The sequence below is a fragment of the Molossus molossus genome, unplaced genomic scaffold (assembly GCF_014108415.1).
Source record: "Molossus molossus isolate mMolMol1 unplaced genomic scaffold, mMolMol1.p scaffold_m16_p_11, whole genome shotgun sequence".
Lineage (NCBI taxonomy): Eukaryota > Metazoa > Chordata > Mammalia > Chiroptera > Molossidae > Molossus > Molossus molossus.
The window spans coordinates 83534195-83557562 of NW_023425346.1; the positions used below are offsets into that span (position 1 = coordinate 83534195).

The 23368-nt window shown below is 38.2% G+C and overlaps 1 protein-coding gene across 1 annotated transcript in view; it reads left to right on the plus strand.

The window, feature by feature from the left end:
- MAP2 (microtubule associated protein 2) overlaps positions 1-23368 on the plus strand; it is a 283366-nt gene that overhangs the window by 68055 nt on the left and 191943 nt on the right. Inside the window, exon 2 of the mRNA XM_036253788.1 lies at positions 3698-3747. The gene's annotated coding sequence lies outside the window, so the exon portion shown is untranslated. The remainder of the gene's footprint in view (positions 1-3697; positions 3748-23368) is intronic.

The window sequence follows — 23368 nt, forward strand, 5'->3', positions numbered from 1 at the left end:
CAGCACGAAGAACATGGCTGCGGGGAGCACTTGGCCACACCAAAATGTGCTTTATGGGATATTGATTATTTTAAGCTGGTTATTTATTTATTTATTTTTTTAATCCTCACCCGAGGACGTTTTTCCATTTTTTTTTTTTTTTGTTCAGATAGAGCGGGAGGGAGAGAGAGGAAGAGAGAGAGAGAAACATCGATGTGAAGGGACACATCGAGTGGCTGCCACCCGCACGACCAACCAGGGCCGGGGACAAACTGCAACCGAGGTACGTGCCCTTAGCGGGAACCGAACCCGGGTCTCTCTGTACCGCAGGCCGATGCTCCAACCGCTGAGCCAAACCGGCCAGGGCTAAGCTGGTTATTTTTAAGAAACAAAAGACAAAAAGAACCTTTGACCCTCCCTTTTACCTGCCTAGAGGAAGAAAGCTATCTCTTTGGTGTAATGTGAACTAAACGTGGCTGACAGGGAGAAACCAAGCAGTCTGTTCGTATCCCCGGTGTCGCGTTGTTCTGGGTGGTCCAGCAAGAATCTGTTCTTCACATATTTGCTCTTTCTCCTCTGCCTGTGAATTGCCTACTCTCCCTTTTGAAACCCCAGACTCCCACCTCCCCCTCCTTAGACCAAAATAGCACATAAGCCTCAAGTGCCCAATGTCCTTGGGTCCCCTATTCTTAGGGAACCTCTGCATGTTTATTCACGATACATGTGGTCATTTTCTCCTATTAGTCTGTCTCATGTTGATTTGATATTTAGTCCTGCCAGGAGAATTTAGAGGGATAGAAGGAAACCCCATAGTACATCCATGCAGTATGCCTACTACTTGTTTTTTGTCTTCCATTGCCTAGAGTTCATGTGTACTCTTTTAGGGACCTCTTTCACACACAGTAGCACACTTGCACATGCACGTGTACATGGACACATAATCACACAGTCACTCAGTGTCATGAACCACCGTCCTTCCCACTCCCCCAGTATGTTTCCTCTTATTTTAAGAAATATTTTTTTCCTTCTCTCTTACTAGTTTTTTTTTTTATTTTTAATCCCCAGCTCAGGACATTTTTGCATTTATCTTGCGATTGAGCAGGAGGGAGAGAGAGAGCAAGAGAGAGAGAAACATCGATGTGAGAGAGACACATCACTTGGCTGCTACCCACACAACCCCAACTCGAGCCAGGGACAAACTGCAACCGAGGTACATGCCCTTAGCAGGAACCGAACCCGGGCCTCTCTGGTCTGGGGGCAGATGCTCTACTGGCTGAGCCAAACTGGCCAGGGCTCTCTCCCTAGTCTTTAAAAAAAAATAATCTCATCTGCTTTTTCTTTTCTTTAAATTTGTGGAATAAAAATGAAACAAAATAAAACAAAACAAAAATCTATGCTTAATGGAGAGTGTCCCAAATTTTCTCGGGTTGTGGCATTCTTGGTATCTGGGGTAATATTTTTCGTGGCACCCTTATACCTAAAGAAGTAGTCCACAATTCCATTTAATTAGCGTAATAAGTACTTATGTCTTAACAACAAGTAGCCTTTTGAAAATAAATGATGCATGCAGAGCTCAAGAATAAAATCCTTTTATTTTATACTTAGAATCGCCTAAGTACTTACTAATGGAATATGTGGTCCGTTGAGTGCTGCCCAGTCCTCAAACCTAAGAGTCAGATAGGATATTGTCATCTTCATGTCTTATTTCATACTGCTTTTATGCACTGTTTGCTTTGATATCATAAACACCATAAAAACAACAACAACACAATTTTGCAAAGTTATGGCATCATTGAAAAGAATGTATCATAATCTGATATTGAAACCTTGAACTGCTTCAAGCTAGTAATTTGTGTGGTGCCTGATAGATGTTGCTGTATTTTTTCATATGTTGAAAATATTTCACCATTCCCGGAATTCACTGTGGTGTTCTGGGGTACTACGGTACACAGTTTGGGAACTGTTGGCTTTATAGGAAAAGCATATTGGTATCAAAGTAAAATAAAGTCAGATGTTTGAAGTGGAAGTAGACATACTAAATCCATGAATCTTGAAAGTTCCCCAAATCCTTTTTTTTATCCTCACCCAAAGACATTTTTCAATATTTTGTTCAGATAGAATGGGAGAGAGGGAGAGAGGGAGAGAGGGAGAAAGGGGGGAGAGAGAGAGAGAGAGAGAGAGAGAGAGAGAAACATCGATGTGAAAGGGACACGTCGATTTGTTGCCACCCACATGGCCCAACCAGGGCTGGGGACAAACCGCAACTGAGGCACATGCCCTTAGCGGGATCCGAATCCGGGTCTCTCTGGACCGCAGGTCGACGCTCTAACCGCTGAGCCAAACCGGCCAGGGCCCCAAATCCTTTTTTTAAACTCCACAATTTTATCCACATATCATTACATTCTTTTATGATAAAGTTCATGTTTTGTAAGCACCTGCCTTAAGATTAAAAATCAAGAGTTTCATTTCTAATCGTTTTTTGTTTACTAGTACTCTATTTATATTTTAATAAATATTATCTATATTGAAGGTGTCTAGTATGATGATTTAATATACATATACGTAATCAAATGATCACTACATCTCATTGGAATATATGGATATTATTTCAGACTATTCTTTTCATTAAATTTACCATTCTAGGTTAATTAGCTTTTGAATTTAACTTAGGTGTCCAATAATGAACCATTTCTAACAGTGTTATGTGGAACATATTCTAACTTCCAACCTGTTAACTCATAAACACACTTGTAGAAGCTAACTTTAGTTTCTTTAATCGGAGAGTTAGCCATAGATGTACCCTGCAGCAAGTCAAGAATCTCACTCTATATAATTTTTTTTTTTTTTTTGGTGTATCAGTATTGCTTTATTTATTTATTTATTTATTTATTTATTTTTCTTTAAAATTTTTTTATTAATTACTTTATATTTGTTACAGATGTTTCCCCTCCTCCCTGCCTCCCCCCCCCCCCCCCCAAGCATTGTTGTCTATGTCCATTGGTTAGGCATATATGCATATAAATTCTTTGGCTTATCTCATCCCCCCCCTCCATCACTCTATATCATTTAAAGTTATTTTCTTTACTAAATGTCCAAAAGATAGGCTGATTTTTGGCACAGTAGTTATGGGTTTGTTTTTTTCTTGGTTTACCTTGTTTGTTACTTCTCAGCATAATTTAGTGGCAAGGCTTTGGAATAAAGAAGCCATGGGATGATGGACAGGTTGCCGTTGAAATTGCCTTTGGTGACGTTTTTGGCTTTAAACAGGTTATTGATCCTGAACTAAAAATCTACAGACTGTCTGTGGATGTTAAATTAGATTAAGGATCCACATGCATCAACTTTATTATTTTTAATTAAACATCTTTCAAGACAAGTGTTAGTATATTGAGTACATAATTCATTTAAAAATTTTTTTGGGTTGCCGTTGCAGAGCATAAGCACGGGAATTGTTCTACTTTAATTAAAAACTGCTGAAAATAAAAATAGGGCCTAATTTGGTCATCTAACATATGTTCTTAAGAGAAATCTAGAAAATAATTTTAAGTTTAAAGTTTTATATCTGTGTAACACCCCCTTATTGTAAATAAATGTGTTGTTAGCCAGTAAATTTTATGGTGCAAGGAACTGAGTAATTTTATCTTCCTCCTGAGTAAAATATAAAACTAAATTATTCAATTGATTAGATTTATGGGATGTTTTTCTGTTTATCTTTCAGACTTTATTGATCTGATCCAAGGTATCTTGTGACGGCTTGCTGGAATTAAGGTTGGTGATGTGTTTATATTGATTATGAATAAACTGTGCAATAGAATAGAGGTATCTAGGGCCTTCAGACAGCTGGGTCAGAAGAGTCTTCCAGAGTGTGGTAGAAAGCCGAACTTAATGAGCAGTGGATACATTTCAGACCAGGGCGCTTACAAAGGTGTTTTCCTGAGATGTTTGTTTTGTAGTACTATAGTCTCTTTGATTATTGTTTCTTTTTTTTTTTTTTACCTGTCTTGCTAGCTGACTTTTGATTAAATAAAAAGATGCAATTAAAAGTCATCCCATTAATACCACACATATTAAAACAATGCCGTTTTGGTAGGGCTAGCCCGCATTTTAAAGAATGGCAGCTTTCTGATTGGGTAGCAAAATACGTCTGAAGCCCACGATTTAGTAGCCACGTTTCCTGAGGATGGTAGTGTTGAAAAACTGCTTATCAGTTGCAAATTTCAGTTAATAAGCAAAGTGTTAAGATGTCATTCCTTTTGTTCTATATTCTTATTAACTGGTTTTATGGGAGACCCAAAACGTAACAGGAATAGAAGGCTCTCACAGCAGTGGCTTGGAATTTCATTTATCCTTTCCATTTTCTTCTCTAGGACATGTGTTCAGGTTTTAAAACAAAATGAACCCTGATTGAAATGAGGACTTTGTTGCTCATAAAAGACCAAAATGCCAGGTGTTGCTAATCTTTCTGTATAGGCTTTTGGTGAATAATCAACACAAAAGAAAGCATTGGCTTTTCCCATATGCTTACATTAATTAGGAATTTAGCTTTCAAAGCCTATATTTATGTTTCCAATAGCAATGTCTAGCACATATCAGGTACACAGTAAATATGCACCTTTTGTGGCCTCAATTGTTTCCTTGTTCTTCTGCCCAAATACAAAACACACACATGCACGTGTGCGCGTGCACACACACACACACACACACACACACACACACACACACACACACCACTATTTCTCTTTTTCATACACAAAGTGTGTTTTGTGCCCTGGCCGGTTTGGCTCAGCGGTTAGAGCGTCGGCCTGCGGTCCGGAGAAACCCGGGTTCGGTTCCCGCTAAGGGCACGTACTTCGGTTGCAGTTTGTCCCCGGCCCTGGTTGGTCGTGTGGGTGGCAGCCACTCGATGTGTCCCTTCACGTCGATGTTTCTCTCTCTCTCTCTCCCTTCCTCTCTCTCCCTCCCACTCTATCTGTACAAAAAATGGAAAAATAATAATAAAATAAAAACAAAGTGTGTTTTGCTATCCTTGAAATCTGTATGGATCGTAGCAAATATAACATGTTGGAATCATGCCTACTAATAATTAGCAACTTATTTAAAAAAAAAAAAAAGGAAAATGTCTACGCAAGCGATAGTTTAAAGTCTCTATTTTGTAACCAGTATTATTTTGGGTTCATATAATTTGGTGTTGAATTTATTGGAGACACTTAGCCTGGCTTCCTTTTATAGTTACTCTTCAATGTATTGTGTATAGACTTGTACACATTTAAACCTGGAGACTTGTACACATTTAAACCTGGAATTTCTTGTAAGACATTTTTGCTATCCATTTTCCCACCCAGCCCCTACCCATCTGCTAAGCAGAAGTTACAAATAGAATTAAATCTTTGGCAAAGTATAAATCTTTGAATCAGAGATATTTTTAATGCACAAGGTTAAGTTTGGATCATTAATTTTTCTTTTTTTTAAATTCTTACCTGAGGATATTTTTCCATTGATTTTCAAATATAGTGGGAGGAAGGGGGGAAGAGAGACATTGATTGGTTGCCTCCTGCATGACCCTGACCAGGGCCAGGGATCGAACTGCTACGGGAGGTGCGCATGCCCTTGACCAGAATAGAACCTGAGACTCTCTGGTCCACAGGTGGACCCTCTAACCGCTGAGCAAAACTGACCAGGACTAATTTTTCATTTTAATTAAAAAGTAAATCATATTTTATCTTCTTCTCTTTTGAATTTGTGTTTTATTGTTGGTATGGTCAACATGGCAACTTGAAATCTCATCTCATTTTAGCCACTTTGAAGAAAGAAAAAAACTGAAGATTTTGTTAAATAAAAAGTAACTGTAAAAGAAACACCAAAACCTTTCTTTGTCTGGTCCTCTACCCATCTTCGTATAGAGAGTCTCTTTTGTGGGACTGTGACCATAGTTTAAGTGTGTTTAATCTAACTGTGAAAAGTCAGAATGTCTTACATATTCCAAAATAATTATATCAGTTAAAATATATAAAGCACACACAGAAATGGAAACATGTTTAAACCTCTTATATTGCTGGATCTACCCCCTTGAATATGGTCTTTTAGCACAGTTGCTATTGTGTTTTTTTCCAACTGAGAATGAAAATACAGTTAAATTAATTTTGGTAATCAGTTTCTTAAATAATATTTTGGAAAAGCAGCTAGATGTAGCAAGACTTTTAAAAAATATACTAATTCAGCCAGATTTTCAACAGAAAATACAGTATGTAATGGAAACTGCCATCTTTTCTCAATTGGAGCTAAGCTCTTTTGCTTTAGAAAAAAGGAGTTTCCTCATAGAAACTTGTTTTTTGTGTGTTTTTTTTGGTTCGTGCCACCAGCGGGAACTGAACCCAGGACTCTCTGGTCCACAGGCTGACGCTCCAACCACTGAGCAAAACCAACCAGGATGAAACTTGTTTTCTCTAATAACATTAGCCAAGCAAGATAATTAATATTGCTAGATAAAAGCAAGATAGAGATAGTGAGATATGAAATGGGGTATCAGAAATGTTCTTATACTTCTGGACAAGGGAAACTATCATCAAAATGAAAAAGAAATCTAATGAATGGGAGAACACATTTGGAAATCATATATCTGTGAAGAGGTTAATATCCAAAATATATAAAGATTTCATATAACTCAATACCAAAAAATAAATAATCTGATTTAAAAATGTGCAGAGGGTCTGGCCAGTGTGGCTCAGTGGTTGAATCTCAGTCCATGCACCAAGAGGTCACCAGTTCAATTCCCGGTCAGGACACATGCCCAGGTTGTGGGCCAGATCCCCATTGAGGGACATGCAGGAGGTGGCCAGTTGATGTTCTCTCTCATTGATGTTTCTGTCTCTCTCTCCCTCTCACTTCCACTCTCTTTAAAATCAATAAAGGAAAAAAAAAAAAATGGGCGGAGGATCTGACTAGACATTTTTCCAAAGAGGACATACAGATAACCAACGAGTACATGAAAAGATGCTCAACATCACTAATCAGAGAAATGCAAATCAGAACCACAATGAGATATCCCTCACACCTGCTAGACTGGCTATTACTAAAAAGACCAGAAATAATAAGTGTGGGTGAGGATATGGAAAAGAGGGAACCCTTTTGCACAGTTGGTGAGAATGTAAACTGGTGCAGCCACTATGGAAAACAGCATGGAGTTTCTCAAAAAAATTAAAAATAAAACTACCATGTGACTCAGAAATTCCATTTCTGGGTTTTATCCAAAGAAAATAAAAACACTAACTTGAAAAGATATATGAATCTTCATGTTTATTGCATCATTATTTACAATAGCCAAGATGTGGAAACAACCTAAGTATATCAAAAGATAAATGGGTAAAGAAATTGTGATAGGTACATAGATATGTATATAATGGGATATTATACAGCCATATAAAGAATGAAATCTTGTCATTTGTGAGAACATGGATGAACCTTGAGGGCATTATACTAAGTGAAATAAGTCAGAAAAATAAATGCCATATGATCTCACTTATATGTGGAATCTGAAACAGCGATGCTAGCTCATAGATACAAAGGAAAGATTTGGTGATTGCCAGAGGTGAGGCTGTTCAGGTGGGCAAAATGGATGAAGGGGTCAAAAGGTATAAACTTAGAGTTATAAAATAAATAAATCATGGGAATGTAATAGTTAATAATACTGTATTGCATGTCTAAAGTCGTTAAGAGTAGATCTTAAAAAGTTCTCATAAGAGCCCTGGCCAGTTTGGCTCAGCAGTTAGAGCGTTGGCCTGCGGTCCGGAGAGACCCGGGTTCGGTTCCCGCTAAGGGCATGTACCTCGGTTGCAGTTTGTCCCCGGCCCTGGTTGGTCATGCGGGTGGCAGCCACTCGATGTGTCCCTTCACATCGATGTTTCTCTCTCTCTCTCCCTCCCACTCTATCTGTACAAAAAATGGAAAAGTATCCTCGGGTGAGGATAAAAAAAAAAAAAAAAAAAAAAAGTTCTCATAAGAAAAAAATTATAAGTATGGTGACAGATGTCAACTAGACTTACACTGGTGATCATTTTGAAATATATACAAATATGTTGCAAACTTGAAACTAATATAACGTTCTATGTCAATTATACCTCAATAAAAATGAAAAATAAAGAAATATCTGCCGTCTATCGGCCTACTGGGATTGGTGCAACACAATGAAACTACAGGTACACGCTGTTTGGAGTGAGGGGGAGCTTTGCAAGGTAGCAAATGCTCCAGATCTCTGGACGCAGTCCCATTTATTTGCAGATTGGTACCCCTAGGTCACAAGTGGATTTAAGTAAATTATTTCCTTGAGATGGCATTATTGCAAACATACACCCTACTTTTGTCTCTTGCTTTCTACAGGAAGAGACCTTGAAGGCAAAAGATAACAAACCCCTATTCACATGCAAATGAAGTACCCAATACAGCTGGGCGGGCCAGGTCCTCCCCCCACTAGGATTCTGAGAATTCATTAACACAAAGTTGAGAGTGCTTAACACAAAGTTAAAAAAATCCATCTTCCAACACCCCAACCCCACAAATATCCTTGCAATATTTTAATATTATTTTAATATTATTTAATATTGATGTCCACTGTTGGACATTCAGACAATTTCCATGAATTCATTATTTCTACCTGGATCTGGGCTTCCCTTGTAATTCTAATCTATCACTCTGCCTCAAATTCTGATGCCTTCTATACTTCCAGACTACTGAGCTGTTTGTAGTCAAGCTCTCTGATTTTATTTTATGTGTAAAATGAGAGCAAAAATAGCTTACAGTTTATCTAAAGATTAAATGAGATAATGTATAGTTATGAATCTTAAGAAAGAAAGATTTGAATTCACTTTTCAAACTTTTACCAGAGGCTTTTCCTAGTTTGTACATGAGTAATACATTCTGGTGTTTCCCTTAAGACAGAGAATAAAGCTAATTAAGATCTTTAAATTACTGCCATGATATAAAATGTATAAATGAAAGAAGCCAGAAGTTTTATATATATTATGTGTATTGTTTTAAACTGAACCGAAAGTAATTTCTCTGTGCTCTGCTGAGTGATATTATATCTTTATTAAAGATACTGTTAACAAACTGAGCAGTACACTGCACAATTAAGCAGACTTTCACTTTTAAAAAAACTATAGAAAATGCTAATACTATACTATAATCAGGATTGGGGAGAGAAAATTCTCTTATGTCTTACTAGTAAGCTTTAGTGTTTTAAGTTTTCCAGAATCAAAACAAACAAGTCTTTGATGAACTGTAGTCAACCTTCAGTACCACCTCGCGGAGAAGCTCCATTTCCCTCCTAACTTGCTACATGTTGCTTCACACATCCCTCATAACATCTGTTCGTTCTTCTTTCTGTCTAATTGTTTCTGGATATGTCTTATTTCCGCTAGCGGCTCGTACCAGCTGGGGCTTCATCCTTGTTCTTCTTGCCCGGGTAGGGCCTTGAAGCGGACACCCAGGAAATGTTTATTGTGTAAATTATAAAGATTAGAAACAACAGTGGACAATTTTATTACATATCTGTAAACTAAATATATAGCTAAATATATATGTATGTGTATGTTATAACAATTATTAACCACTGTATTCTACCCCCAACCCCCAGCCCCGCTGATGGGAAAAGTTGAGCAAAAAACATAAACAAATCACCCAAAAGACATTTGAAGCAGTAATAATCATTAAGTTTAATTTGGGGGCTATAAAATACAAAGGTGTAAGAAAAGTGATTGTTTTGTTAATCGACTTGATTTCTTAATTTAACATAATGTAGTAGTCATAGGCTTATGGATGCAAACAGATCCAGAATTAGAATGATTGGATTGGCGTGGGACTGAGTGACTTGGAAACTCTGGGAAGATTTGTAGAATGCCTAATTATTTGTTTACCACTTTAAGGAGCGATAACAAAGCTGCTAGAATCACATTTCAAACTGGAAAGTCCAGTTAGACCCAGGAGCATTTGTTTGCTCTTGTGCAGTTTTCTGAAATCTGAATCATCGTAAATACTTATTTTCCCCTTTTTATAAAAAAATCAATCTTTTCCATTACAGATAGTACAGTAAAGAAACGCACTCTTGCCATGATTTGGAATGGGAGAGGTGGGGAGATGGTGAAAGGCGGGCTGGGAGGCAAACTCACTATGGCCTCTGTCTCCTCAAATGACCTAGTGAGGCCTCGGGAATGTATGTTTTCAGAATCGCTCTCTGTTTGGACAAATTGAGGAAATTGGCTGGTTGATGCCATGCCACAGAGGACACATAGGAAAACACAGCCCACCAGAAATATCTTCAATAACAAGTAATGGATCTGTTTTTCCCATGTGAGAAAAAAAATGTTCCAGCTGATTCTTTTTTTCTTAGCTAATGTTTGTAATATCAAATGGCTGCAAAAGACAAATGCCTGGATATGTTTTCATACAAACCCCACGCTTAAGATATCAGTCCTGTGGATTTAATTCACTGACCGTCTAATTTTTATTCTTTTCCTGAATTCACCAGAAAGAGTACCATTCTAAAGAATAGCACAGGGGATCGTTTTGTGGACAATTTACATCATTAATGAATACCATGATTTTCCTTTGGGCCTATGGCTTATTAGGGGACTTTAGAGGATATAAAAACTTAAGCGCAGCCCTGGTCGGTTTGCTCAGTGGTTAAACATCGGCCCTCAGACCAAAGGGTCGAGGATTTGATTCAGGTCAAGGGCATGTGCCTGGGTCGTAGGTTTTTTTGTTTTTGTTTTTCTTTATGGTATGTGCCCCTAGTGGGAACCGAACCTGGGACTCTCGGGTCTGCAAGCCGACACTCAACCACTGAGCCAAACTGGCCAGGCAGGGTTGCAGGTTTGATTCCTGGCCCTGGTAGGGTCATGTAGGGGCAACCAATCAATGCATCTATGTCTCTCTCTCTCTCTCTCTCTCTCTGTCCCTTCCTCCCTCCTTTCTACTCTCTCTAAAATTCAATGGAAAAATATCCTTGTGTGAGGATTCACAAAAGAAAAAACAAAAACAAAACTTAAGTGTATTTTATTTTTAAGTAAGAAGTCCATTCATTTAGAAATCTTTTATTTCTTTTATGCTTTACTTATTGAAAAGTAAGAACTTTGTATTATTAAAGGGGGATATGCTTTTTTGTTTTTAAGATTCTGTAAATCTACATGAAGCTCATTGAGTTTAATGAGTTATTCATCTAAGAATAGAAAATCATCATTTGCTTACCAGAAAAAGGAATATAACGTATAATTACATATATGTTAGATACATAGATGTGCACACTGATGTTGAATAGTTTTACCAGTGAGCAATACACAAGGTCTTTTGAGGCATTCTTGATGGGCCATTCCTGTTAAAGAAGGTAAAATCATTTGCCTTTTCTGAACTAATTCCATTCAGTCTCCTGAACATTTAGCAATATTAAAAATGTTAGTTGAAAAACCATTTGTCATAACAAACCAAAGTGAATTTGGCTTCATTCCATATTATTCAATGTCTTATGACCATCAGCTTATGTTACTTTAGAGTCTTTGTGGTGTTTACTTTTTCTTCCACTACTTTAAATCTAATTAGCGAAGGGCTGAATAAAAACCACTTAATCCATTATGCACATGCATCTATAGCTATATTTGTATATCTACCCACCACTCTCTCCCTCTCTCTGTTCTCAAATGAAGTTTATAGTTAAAAATAGAGCAAGTATATTGAGTAACTTTTAGAATATAAATATATTTTTGGAACTTAAATACTATCATCCTCATTTTATGACTAAAGAAACTTATTACTGAACCAGAACAATTTTTATAATTGACTGTTCTTTTGAGAAATGTAATAGTTATTAAAAATATAGAAAAGTCCTTTTGGGGATAAAAATAACTGGAAAAATACCCAATTACCAAAATGTAATTACTTGCTTATAATATGCAAGTATAGACCATTCAGTGATGGCTTTATTTATAAGTATTAATCTTTAGAATGATAAATAAGAGTGAACTTGATATCTTTTACCTAAAGAGGTTTTACCTATAGAACGGAGGTTACTTGTTCAGTCTTGTCCTTTAGTCCGTCGCCAGGAGTTTGTGCTTTGCCAGAAGTAGCTCGCTAGGTAGAACACTAAGGTGCAAGGGCAAGCTAGCCCACTTTAAACAGAACAACTGTATTGGCATTTTCAGGAGTCTTAAGCCAGCTATAAGAAATGTCGGCTCTATGTAGGAGAATAAATTAAACACCAGGGATAGAAAACTTAGATGTCTCTATGGAGGAACTGGGGCTTCGTTTCTAAAACTATTAGGAAAGTAAAATTACAAGGATTCCTTCCTTTAATTGTAATTTTTATCCCCAAGATTTTTCTTATTTCTAAAAAAATTTAAGTTTGGAAATATGGAAAAGGGGTCAGTGAGTAGGATATTTAACTTGATAGGCACCTTTATAGATGTAAATACTGTTAAATTTCACTTTGATTCTCCATTATCTCTTGGGGACTCAGAGACCTAACACCGACCATCTGGCAACATGTCTCAGGGAGAGGACCTTTGTGCTTAGGACCTTGTGGTTTTCTTCCTGTTTACTATTTGGAAATAAGATGCAAATACTTTACGATTAGTAGTATATTTGAATCATATACAAGCAGCCAGGTAAGACTAGGTGAAATTGCCCTGGCCGGTTTGGCTCAGCGGTTAGAGCGTCGGCCTGCGGTCCGGAGAGACCTGGGTTCGGTTCCCGCTAAGGGCACGTACTTCAGTTGCAGTTTGTCCCCGGCCCTGGTTGGGTCGTGTGGGTGGCGACCACTCAATGTATTTCGTGTCCGTTTCTCTCTCTCTCTCTCTCTCTCTCTCCCTCCCTCCCCCCCCCCCACTCTATCTGAACAAAAGACAAAAAAATGTCCTCAGGTGAGGATAAAAAAAACCGACTAGGTAAAATTAATGACCGAAGGGAAATTATATATTCAGGCTAGGCCATTACATAGGTGTTTCAGTGGCATTTAATCACCTTTTCTTCTGTTTCATACAAGTATGCAAAACATAAAAAACTCCATGTTACATGTTAACTACTTAGTTACCTTAACATATCATATGGTACTTCAGTAACTGAGCATCAGCTATGAATATTCATTCCCCAGAGAAGTTATCTAAATAGATTTTATTTCCCTCCATCAAACATCATTCTACCTCCTCCATTAAACCTGGAATTACTGCGTTCCTTTTACATTGTAGGGACTGAATAAATACTTGTTAATTTTCTAATTTTCTTGTGTCTGACCAGTTCAAGTAAACTTTCCTGTTGGTTGTTACTGAGGTGCTCAGTTGCAGGAGGGGGTTGAGAACTCGTGGCAAAAGTTGTTTTAACATTGTGTTTAGAAAACACAGAAGCTCTTCATCATTACATAAATATAAAGAAGATGCAAAAGTCAATTACTCATTGATCAACAGGGTGGTCAAATTCTATAGACATAGAATGCGTTCTGTCCCCCATAATCTATGATCAAATGCCAATGGGAGACATAAAAAGTGTTTGAAATGTGATTTGGGTTTTGCTTTCAGAAAGTTTTCTCAGGTGAACAGTTTGTCTTTCAGTTAAATGTGGCATCTTCGCCACTTTTATATCCTGGTTTGTTCAGAGATTTTTAATTCATTGTTCATCTCCGAAAAGACCACACACACAGGTGTTCTTGATAGTTACTTCATTGTTTCATCATTTGACACTGCCAAAAATGGTGTGCCACTCACCTAGCCGAACAGTGTATCATTTTGCAGGATTCAGGGGCCATTAGCTAAAGTGGCCCGGGTGGCATCTTGCCACCTCACAGGGTGGAGGACCGCGAGGGGTGGGGTTAGGGAGCAGTGTGCCAGGGAAGAGAAAAGTTTATGAAAAAAATTCTAGTCTGAGATAAATGCCTGATAGCCAAAGAAAAATTTTTCATAAAGAAAGAAAGAAAGAAGTTAAACAGCCCAGATAACCATTTTTGCCTGATTACTTTGGGGAACCAGATAGTTTTCTTCGGTAACACAGTTTCATAGGAATTTATAAATGACAGTGTTTCTAAATCATGGGTACTAAATCTGTACGCTCATACTGAAATCTTTGCAGGTCTGAAGTAAGCCTATTGGAAAAGCTGCAGGTTCATGAAACAGCCGTTATTAATAAATCAGGCATGGAGCATGCTCTTGGAGGTCATTTGAGTGCTAGGTCCTGTGGCTTCTTTTGTTTTTTATCCTCGCCCGAGGACATTTCTCCACTTTTGTTCAGATAGAGTGAGAGGGAGAGAGAGGAACAGAGGGGGAGAGAGAGAGAGAGAGAGAGAGAGAGAGAGAGAGAGAGAGAGAAAGAGAAAGAGAGATTGACGTGAAAGGGACATATCGAGTGGCTGCTTCCTGCAGGACCTCAACCAGGGCTGGGGAAAAACTGCAACCAAGATACATGCCCTTAGCGCGACCCGAACCCACGACTCATTGGTCCGTGGGCTGACATTCTAGCCAAACCGGACAGAGCTCCTGTGCCTTCTTTAGAAGTATTCAAAATGGTTTCTTTGCTCTGCCATAGTTTGCAGTCAAGCTGAGGAAAGGGAAAACTAGTGCATATAAATAGTAACTAATACATGGTGATATAATCAAATATTAAGTACAGACATACTTTCTAGCAAGATCCAGCGAGGTTATAATTCATTGTTATTTACAAGAATCTCATATAAGAAAGGGAATTTCAGCTGGTGTAAAGGTGAATAGAATTTAAATAAGCATCATAGAAAGTGGGAGGGAACGAAATGGATTTCTTGAAAAGGGTCTGTGGAAGCCAGGGTACAAAGAAGGGATGGAGGACTGGCAAGTTAGGAAGCCCGAAACAGGGTGCAGGACAGGGGTAGACCTGGATTCCACCCCTTCCCTCTCTCCTCCTGTCTCAGTCTTCCACATTTTTCTTTCCACAGATATTTGTTGAACTGTTTTTATGTGCATCTATTTTTTTTAAACTATGAGCAAAAATCCAATCCATCATGAGATTTGTTGTGCTCTTTTTGCCTACAAAGAACAGTTACATTAAGAAATATTTGCGTGGGAGTCTGTTCCAAGAGCTTCTATTAAATTATGTTTTTGTGTTAAGTTTGGTGAAAAGAAGAAAACACCAATATCTTGACACATAGAACTAAATGTTCTAACTGACATTCGTGCTATCTGAATTTATTTTATTTTGGTATTAATATTACCAAGCTTGCTTATAATGAAAGGTAAATAGAGTACTATGATCAAGTACTACCTCTTTAGTGAACTTCACTTGGGAAGTTTGGAATTTCGCCACTTAAATGATTTGTTATGTTATCTCGAAGGGCTTCACTACCGGGGGAAAAAGGGCTAACTGGAATTGAAATGGTTGGGGAAATATAATTAAAAACAAAAACTTCTCCCAACCCAGAAATCCTGTCCACAAAGGTATTGGAGAAAGAAAACCCTTATCCTATTGAATGAGCATTAACTCGAACATGATGCTTATCCCAGGCGCTCCACTAAGAGATGGTGAAAACCAAAAGTAATCCACCCTTTTATACAGCCAAGCAGATACAACACATGCGTACATGCTGTCAAGACAGACAGCAACTAGTCCTCAAGGAAAACAACATTTCCCTGGAAACAGGACTGTCCATCTGTGTAAGCTGATTGGCTTTCTCAGAGGAGAGACAGACGCCTGATATCTTTGTGACAGGAAGTTGTTTTACAGCGTGGAACACGGATCCCAGGAAGCCCGACGTGCTCTCCCACAGGGTGGGGAGATGGAGAGCTCCCCATTTCCATGTTTGCATGTAGAAAAGGAAGCTCCCAGACCCGAGAGCAAACATGCTTAAACAAACCATGATGAAGATTTACATACATTTGAACGGGACAGGGGAAGAAATACTGGAAGAAAAAGAGGGGCAAAGTCTCTACCCTTATTTTCAACGGGAAAATTAAGCCTCTTATTTTTAACTCGAATTTAAACAAACAGACAAAAAAGGCTTTAAAATAGAACGATGTAGTGAAGTCTCACAGCTTGCACACACCCAGGCACCAGGGTGCTGGGGAAATGAGCGGGGCAGGGCTGCTCTGATTGGCTTTTGTAAGGGAAGTGGGCTTTGTGGAGAGCAGAATGGGCTACAGAAAAAGAATATCAACTGCTTTTTTAAGTGGTGTCAGATTGGCCATTCCCAGCTCTCTGGGGTGTATAAGTGAGCTCAGCTTAAGGACTATAGGTAGGTTCTCATTCAAATGCTAATGTTTGGCCATCTGCTTTTTTTTCAGAGCCAGACAAGCTGGAGGTCACATGACCTTGATTACTGCAATTATGAGCTTTCTGGGAGTAATCACTTAGGTCGGACCCAGAGTGAGCATCTGCTATGATAAATAGATAAGGAGGTTACTAAAGCCAGGCTTCCCTATCAGGCAGCCAGTAATTCATTTCATTCATATATATATGTATATATCGAGAGAGGGAGAGAGAGAGAGAGAGAGAGAGAGAGAGAGAAAGAATCAATCCTCACGAAGGTGCTGGGGGCTCACGAGAAACTTCTAAGTCTGCTTTAAAGAATTCAAATTAGGGGCCTTGACTATAATAAGAATTATCACCAGAAATAACTTTTCATGGCCTATCTACAGGGCAGGGCAAGCTTCTAATTACTGAACATCTGTTTTTCTTATCCTGCAAATGACCTTCCTTCCTCCTCTTTGAAGCCCCAGGTACCTTACCTTGTCCTTAGCACAAAATGTCATATGTACCTCATTTTCCCTTTCTGTCTCCGAACCTCTACCTCTCCTGTATGTGGGGTCTCTGACTCTCTCAGGTGTGTGGAGGTCCCATATGTACACTTGTAATTAAATTTGGTTATTTTCCCTTGTTAATCTGTCTCTTGTTGATTTGATTATTAGACCAGCCGGCAAAACCTATCAGGGTAGAGGAAAGTTTCTGCGCGCGCGCGCACACACACACACACACACACACACACACACACACACACATTCAGAGCTAAAACCCACATGCTCTAAAAAAAGCATTCTTTTTTCCATGCAGGTTTTTATTTTTCTTAATTTCTCTTCAAATTTAGTAGGAACAGTTTAAAATTCACATTGTGTGTGTGAATAAAATTAGCATTCTAAAGAAGGATATGGAGAAAACTCTACTAAGGACTATAATGAGACAGCAGCCTTCACCTACACACATTGTAGTTCTCTGTGCAAAGAGAAAGGAATGTCACAGGGGTTCAATCTTTCCAGCATTAGTATTATTTTAGATTGCTTTGTTATACTAATTTGGAGGTCAAGGCCTAACTTCTAATTATAAGAGTGGGTACTTAAGGGAAAATTCTTCAACCTACGGCCTTCAGAGTCATCCTGTAACAAGGCAAATTCTTTTCCCTTTCATAAGGCCACTTATTTCTCAAGAACTTAGTTTCATAGGAAAGAGTTAGCAGTATTGTTTACCTTGCTCCCTATTACTTATACATTTCAGATTATACAGGACTCCCAGTTTTAAATTTCATGGGGATAATGCCCAGCCGGTGTGGCTCAGTGGTTTGAGCGTCATCCCATGGACTGAGAGGTCGTGGTTCAATTCCCGGTCAGGGCACATGCCCGGGTTTCAGGCTCCATCCCCAGTAGGGGGCGTGAAGAAGGCAGAAATTGCTGTTTCTCTCTCACATGGATGTTTCTATCTCTCTCTAAAACCTCATTAAAAAATACTAAAAAGATAAATGTCATGGGTATTGGATTTATTTTTAAACTCTATTAGATTGCACGTTGGGCTATGTGACAGTTTCTTGTCAATTCTGTCTGATGGAATCAATAGTGAGTAATGAGAGTGAGATTAAAGAGAGTGCATTGCATCTTCTCTTCACAATCCTGCATGATGCCTGCTTGCCTCCCAAGTCCGGTCTCGAGCTTCTTACAACTTCCTATTTCAGTGTTGAGGCAGGCTTAGCTTATTTCCAGTCTGTGTAAAATGACACCTTGTAAATTATTGATTAATTAAACAAATGCTTTGATGAACATGACAGTGTGCCCACAGGTGTGCTAGCAGGGAACATGACAGGCATAGTCTTGCTTTCTCTTCTTCTGGTGGGAACTCAAACAGCCTTCAAAGTCCATACATCACACTTATTGGACAAACCTAAATAAAATGTGGAGTTTACCAAATAATTTGTCCTCATCTATTAACATTTAAAAATACATCAGTTGATGACCTTTAAAAGCTGTTTTGTGGCTGCATCTGTCAAGTCCCTCCACTGCCCACCACCTTTTCATTACTAGGAAAGGACACAGTAAAGATGTCTGATTGGATCGTAACCTTTTACTCCCACCCTCATCTGTCTTTCTTACTGCTTCGCCTTCTTCCTTATAAATATTTCATTTTCTTTTAAAAAACAAAGCAATACTGTTTCTGCCGTAATGATTGACATTTGTCCTTCTAACTTCTCAGAGAAAGACCAGTAAAAAGGCTTTGCCATATTCGAACTCCGTTAGCTGGGACTCTGCCTGTCAAAGGTAACATTAGAAACACATTCATGTCCCACCTGACCTGATGAGCCAGGAAATCGGATTTTGAGATCAAGAATTCCAGCTTCACTTATTCCTTCCTATAATATATTTTAAAGAAGCTTCACATGCTAAATTCAGTAGTTATTGTTTTCATGAGTACCAGAGCCCCCATGATATTATTCTTTTCAATAAATGATAGATTATAAGACTTCATATAAGTAAATTCGTAAATCACACACAAAAATATTTTGACAGACAGTATGTTTAGAGTTTTGGTTCAGGAGATGTCATAGTTATAAATATCATTGACATGAGGATATTTTTTTCCACTCACTTTTAGAGAAGTAATAAAACCTGTGGTAAGCTATACCTCATGCTAGAAGAACCGGACAGGTCATTTCAGAAACATTTTTATCAGTGTTTTGGTCGAAATGATGGGGCCCCATTAATTTCACCAATTGGATCTCATCTGTGAGATGAGAGATGATTTGAAGAAAAGAGTCTAACATAGACTCCAAGAGCCAATCAGAGCAGAAAAGGCCTGGCCATTCACTTCTGAATCAAAGCAGAGGTCAGGAGCATCATAAACATGGCTGGAGCAAAAATGATGGCATTTGCTACAAAACAGCATTTTGACCTCTGCAGACAGAGGAAGAAAAGTGAGCTGGAAGAAGTGGGCAGGATAAATGCTGCTAAATTGTGTCATTGAAGTAGGTTGACGAATCTTCAGTCTCAGATTGAGAAAAATATTGCCCCGTCTTACATGATGTTTCAAGAAATGTTTGTTACAAATACTTTTCAAAATAATAAAGTGCTATGAATATCATCAGTATTTTATGATTTGGACTCACCGATTAAAGGTTCAAATCAATGTATAAAATATGTTTCAGGATTATTCATATATGTAAGAGACTTGCAGTTGTAGGTCTCTCCCCATGAGATTGACATGACCTGAGACCTCAATCCGGGAAATTGTTATTAGCAGAATCATTAATTAGGTTCTTTTAAAAATCTCTTTATGAAAGTTAGTTTTGTCTATTTATCTTTTGTCAAGTCTTAAATCTTCCTCATTCAGGAAAAGTGTTAGTTGATGCTACCCCTTCAGAAATAAAAGTGTTGCATTCAAACATATTATGACTTATGGACAGGAAACACAGACCAATAAACTAAGGAGACATCAACTCAGTGCAGCCCACAATGCTGAGTGATGGAATAAGAGTAGTCAGGATGCTAACGCATTTACAGTTGTCTTTTCCTTTTGTCTACGGTTGCCTGAATCTGTCTTTAGATATGACATACTGCATGCTTATGGAAAGCATGGTAAGATTGATATTTGTACTCATCTTAAATTAGTATCAGCAAATAGTTCTTTAGCTTCATATCTTTTATCCTCTTTCCTTATTCTCTCTCTCTCTTTTTTTCCTTTTGAGATGCCTGCTCAGACAGCAGTTGCTCAGGGAAGTCTTCCCTCCAGTGGGCCAAAGGTCTCAGCTCTGTACTCCCATAAAAATCTAACTCCGGTCTACTATGGCATTTCACTTTACTTGCATTCCTAAATCAACATTAATTTTTTCTCATTAATTACATGCTAAGTGCCTTGAAGACAGAGATCATATATGCCTTCTTATCACTGTCTTTCTGGGACCTCCCCTCCCACCTGATACATGTTTGAACTCCTTAAGAGTTGATTCCTCTCACGGTCACTCCTGTTGCTACTGTTGGCTTGCTGTTTTGATGATCCCCAGGGCCTGGGTGCCCCCCTTTATCACGGTCCTGAGCATCTCTTTCCTAACCGCTCTGTCTGGGCTGCCATCTGCCTGGTCCTTCTGCATGTTGGAGGCTGAACCTACCTGTTGGGTCTCCCTTCCCGCCTCCCCAGACCTGCAGCCGTCTCCTGTTCCTCCCCACTGGAGGCCCCGATTAGACTCAGCATCCCATCCAAATACAATGTATTTCCCTTTAAGGAGCTTGGTCAATAAAAAGAAAGCTCTTCAAACTGCAGGGGAAGACTCAGCAGACCTGGTTAGCCCAATTTGGCTTTTTATTATTCAGTTATCTTTTGCCAGATGGTCTGAATCAAGGATGGACGTGCCCTAGATTTCCACATTTGTCTTCCACCGATTTAGTGTGAAGCACTTAGTGCTGTTTATATTTTAAGTGTAACTTCTATAAAACTATTTTGGAAAGCTGTGGCTAACTGTGGATACACATATAAAGAAAGTTAACGGAAATGGAAAGTCCCCTTGGAATCTGATTTTTAAGGCTTCTCTTAATTAGAAAAACAAAAGCTGCCTCTCTTGCTTCCCCAATGACCGAGTCACTGTTATTCTCCCACTTGTTAAATATATTCAAAATCTAGTCAGGCTTATTTTAAAGAGAAAAACACAGCGAAACAGGTTAATGTATCAAAAGCCTGCAGTGTGTGAGTAAATGTTGTTTCACAGCTTATTTTTGTATTCTAGAAAGGTTGGCATGGAAACCTGGTAGGCATTTTAGATGCTTGAGACACAAAGATTTTTATTTTGAAAGTCCTGTTTGTTTTATTTTTCTACTTAGAATCAAGTTTAAAGCTTATTTCTATCTAATTTTAGGAATAGGAACTTCTTCATAAGCAGAAGCAGCTCTTGAGTCATATTTTTAAGGAAATGTATATTTTACTAAAAATGAGAAGGAGGTAGGCAGGGTCAGGGTGATAACTTTCACCGTCAGATACAAATATAGTCCGTAATCGTGTAGAGATGGGTTCAAATGCTGGTTTCAGCACTTACGGGTTATGACGGTTGTTGGTAGCCTCAAAAAGTAAGATAAAACTGATATAACAGTAATCAAAGGAAATAAATGAAGTAATATATGTAATGCACTTAGCAGTGTTTTACATAAAGTACATATTCATCAACTTTCATTCTTATATTTGTGAAATACAAGGAGACTGGGTAAAAGAAAAATTCCCCAAATACTTTGATTGAGAAACCTTTCATCAGCCATCCTCATCCGAGTCCTTATGTCTTTTGCCTGAATTTTGTGAAATGGTGGTTATAAAATGTCCTTAAGACTTTTACTAATTTATATGTGAATAAGCTTTTGTGGGTTAAAACAAGTGGGTGAGAAAGTTCCATATTACTTTTTTGCCCCAATTCATTACCTGTTGTGTTGTTCTGCTACTAACTGGAGCTATTCCTACCCTGCGATAATTAGTGACCACAATGTCCCTTGGGGCCCAGAGACCTAGGTTCAATCCTTGCCTCTTCTACTCAGCAGCTGTGTGATGTTGAATAAAGAATTTCAACTCTGGAGATTAAAAAAATACATATAAATTGAGTAGAGATTAGCCATATGGTTTCTAATGAATATATATTTTAGTTTTTAAGTACTATGATTGTGTCAGGACTGGGTCCATTCTTTACAGTCTTGAATCTGCCATCATTACAGATTTGCCCAGAGGCTGTCAAGCTTTTTATGAATGACTTTGTTAAGTAAGTTAGCTACTGAGTTTTTAAAAAAACTTAGGATCTCAGGATATTTGGGTTTGATCATGCTGGTTTTCCAAAAATCCCTAGCAAATAAAAGACAATTATTTCTAAATTTATTTTAAAAAATACAGAGATCAATTTTCTATATCCTTAGTTAAAATGGCATTTCTCGGGTATGAAACAGCTAAAAATTGGTATATTTGATACTAAAATAACCAAATGATATGAGTAAGTTGTGATGAGAGAACAACATGAAGGAGCGGCTTGAACGTTATAAAATCTGTCAGTGTGTGGACGACATTGATTCATGGAAGTGTAATCTGTAGGCAATGACTTGCTGAGCTGAGGAGCATTCTGCCAAATCAAGTCTTTTTCTGAATGGACTGACCCGTGGAGTGACTTGGGTTAGGGACAAGATAAGTATGCCTCCAGAAAGGGTATCATGGCATAATTAAATAGAACTTATTCCTCAAAAGCTTCAATCCTCCCAACTATAGTTTCACCAGGATACGAGAAGAATCTCAAGATCAATTTCAGAAATTCCAATAAATATTATATTACCTCTTCAGAAAGGAAATATTCACATGGAATTCTGTATACTTCAAGACTACATATGTAGCTTTGTTCAAACTCTTAGTTTCTACTAAATTTACACTTTCTTTTTTTTCCCTCCCAAAAAAAGTCTGGGAAAAAAATCTTCACTGTAGTAACTGATTAGTTTCATTTCCTGCAGTATTTCTCTTCTTGTGGTTGCTGGTTTCCAGCCAATTCTATTTTTGCATTTATTTTCTCCATTACATTCCTTTTTTTTTTTTTACTAAGTAGAAGAATTTTTGTGTTTTTCACTTTGTAAAGATGGAACTTTTCTCACGTCATGCCATGCTTTTGATGTTTTCGAAGCTTAAAAAGCAATGCAAAGGAGATACGTTTATATAATTAAACATATCATGGATTTTTAAAAAAAGATCTGATAATTCAAAAAGTATTTTCAATCATCAGTGCATTGGGAATGCCCAGTCACTTTTTTTTAAAGACCTATGCTTTTGAGTGTAGCAGTCAGCTTGATGCCACTGTGTTGTATTTATTTATTAATTTACTTTTGTTACAGATGTTTCTCCTTTTTTTCCCCATTGACACCCTCCTCCCCATCCCTCACACCCTGTTTCTGGCTTTGTTGTCTGTGTCCATCAGTTATGTGTACATGCATGTAAGTTCTCCCCCCCCCCCCAACAATGGAGGGTTCTCAGTCTGTATACATCCTACTTCCACATCTCTGGGTCTACCCTATTCCTCAGACTGTTATGTTCATTATATTCCACAAATAAGTGAGATCATGTGATAATTTGTCTTTCTCTGCTTGGCTTGTTTCACTTAGGATAATAATCTCCAGGTCCCTCCATGTCGTCTCAAAGG